Source organism: Pinus tabuliformis, chromosome 8 (genome assembly GCF_031772625.1).
Source record: "Pinus tabuliformis cultivar Carrire ecotype Pingquan chromosome 8, CPIR1, whole genome shotgun sequence".
In the NCBI taxonomy this organism is placed as follows: Eukaryota; Viridiplantae; Streptophyta; class Pinopsida; order Pinales; family Pinaceae; genus Pinus; species Pinus tabuliformis.
The window spans coordinates 1,836,725,468-1,836,728,243 of NC_142294.1; the positions used below are offsets into that span (position 1 = coordinate 1,836,725,468).

The following is a 2,776-nucleotide window of genomic DNA, read 5'->3' on the forward strand; positions in this document are numbered from 1 at the left end:
ATTAAACATAAACATGGAATAGATTACACGTTTCCCAAATAGAGAAGTAGAAAGAAATTTTTTACATTCATTTACTTTGTATATCTTTATTTATATATATAAAGCTGATATACAGTTATTTTCTTCAAGTTAGATATTAAAATATTTTATTTATGACCAACATTGAAATATTTTTTTGTTGTTAGTATTTTCTTAAATGCCACATGGTAATTTCAAGTTGACCATGAAAGGAATTAGACATATCCTTCATCTTGAGCAACCACCATTGAAATTTTTAACTATAAGAATTTTTTCTTTAGTTGCCTTATATGAAGAGAGATAATGTTGATAGTGAAACTATTTATTTGATGTGAACATTGAAATATTTACACCGAAGGTTTTTTCTTTGTGGGCTTGGGGTGAGAGAACACTGTTCACCCCAGCCAATCCCCTCACTCTATTTTCGTCGTCCTCTGTCCAGTTAAAATCCCACACATGGAAAAGTCACTCGGGTTCACATGATGTATAGGCGAGTGAGGCAATAAAATTCGGTTCACGACGTACATGCGAGCAAGGAAATAAATTGTTCAATCGACTACATGGATCGACATACATGCTTAATTATCAATCGAAGGAGGTGTTGATGCCACTGAGAGGGTTTGCAACTTGACATAGTGATTACTTGTGACTGCTACCATCATTACTCCTCGTTATAGGAAGGATGTAGGTGTCAACTGTTCCCTGGCCCTAGATGGATTTTCTTAACAAAAAACCCCCCACCAAACTGTGTGGTATGGCTCGACTGAGGGGCCACGAGGTTCACCACACGATTTGATATCAGTCTTGCGAGGGTTGCCCTGGACCGGTCTGCCACCACCATAAACAATGTTGCAGCATGTAGAGGGCGGGCAAGGGTGGTGCTAGTGTCGTGGGTGTTAAAGAGGAGAAAGAAGTAGATGATGAGAGGCAGAGGGTGGAGAAAGGGCGGTGCCACTGCCATGGGTGCCGAACAGGAGGAGGAAGTAGATGATGAGAAGGGATATGATAAGAATCAAAAGTTCGATGAATTTGAGGGTAATTATGTGGGATTGTTTGACTCTTCTGAATATGATAAGGACGACAAGGAAGTCGATGTAATATGGGAGATCATTGATAAAAGAATGGAATCTCACTACAAGGACTAGTGGGAAGCAAGGCTAAAACAAGAGATTGAGAAGTACAAAGCCTTAAACCCAAAAATTATAGAGCAGTTTGCAAAAAATTATAGAGAAGTTTGCAGATATTAAGAGGAAATTGTATACGCTCTCCACCAAGGAGTGGGAAAATATACCAGAAATTGGGGATTATTCACTTCAGAACAAAAAAAGAGGTTTGAGAGTTTGGTCCCATTCCAAATACATTAATTGAGAAGGTCGAGCAAGAGAAGGAGCACGCTAGTGCATTGGATCTGAAAAACAAGGTTGTGGGTGGCACGGAGACACCATGGGAGCATAAGCCAATGATCGATTTCACGGATGTTGGAGAGGGGAGAGGTACTATGTTGTCTTTAAAGCTCGATAGACTCTTTGATTCAATTTTAGGATTGACTATCATGGATCCTAAAGGGTATATGATTGATCTCAAGAGTATGGAGATTACCAGCGACACAAAGATTTCATATATTAAAAAGGCTAGATTGTTGCTCAAATTGGTAACTCGGATTAACCTAAAGCATCCTCCTGGTTGGATTGTGATGACGAGGCTATAGGAGGTTGCAGAGAAGATACAGGTTGCACGACATTTAATTAAAAATATTGTGAAGATTGCCTAAAGAATGAAGATGTATGGTTGGAGGCTTGCATATTGGTGAGTCCGGATGAAGCCAAAGATTTCGTTGCGCATGGTGTAAAGGTGATCCCCAATTCGGTGAAACCGTGTATGCAAGCTTCAAATCTTGAACAGGATGATTCAAACAAGAGTCAAGTGTTGAGGAAGGGGTTGGAGCATATTCCAGACTCTGTGAGGCTTTAAAGGCTATGGTGGAGTTGGGAAATGAGGAGGATGCCTAGATTTTGCTTCACAAGGCATTGGAGTGTTGTCCATTACATGTTCCTTATGGGCTCGTTAGAGTCCATAGAGATGACTCATAAACTACGACACCATAGAGATGACGTGTAAACTACGATAGTGACTAAGAGTGGATCAAATAGAACCATGGAGTTGATTCATATATAGGTAAAGCATCTCTAAGAAAAACAAATTTCTGAATTGATAGGGAATGTTACCATGAAAATTTTTATTGGCAATGTCAAGCATTATATGAAATGAGAGATTGCTAAGAAGATGAGAGATTATACCTTGCAATTCCTTGGATGAAACATTGAGTGAAACCACTCTTTATCTATGCCGACTGCATATGACACCTCTCCACTCGTAGAATGAAACGTTGGTTTTCCACGAAGTGGTTAACGATTGAGATGGATCATGGGTGATTCCAGACAGAAGTCCAAGGAGAGTCTCTTGATCAAAAGCATTTTCGAGATGAGGATGTCGATGGTATGATAATTGAAAGGCAGAAGAAAATGGGGAGGGACTGAGATGGAAAATGGAAAAAGAAAAAAGAAAAGAGTAAAAGTAATGTCCATAAAAGCGAAGTAACGTTACAGATCTCCATATTCTACTACCCTCAACGAAATGTGAATGGTTTTTGTTTCTTTTTTTATTTATAGAATTTGACTGTCGAATTTTGATGTTATTATGCACTGATATTATATTGATTCAAAATTTGAATTCTGAATTCATTATAGGCTGATTAAAA

At 38.7% G+C, this 2,776-nt stretch overlaps 1 pseudogene; it reads left to right on the top strand.

The window, feature by feature from the left end:
- Positions 1-938: 938 nt before the first annotated feature.
- On the top strand, positions 939-2,108 carry LOC149243616 (protein STABILIZED1 pseudogene; annotated as a pseudogene).
- Positions 2,109-2,776: the final 668 nt, after the last annotated feature.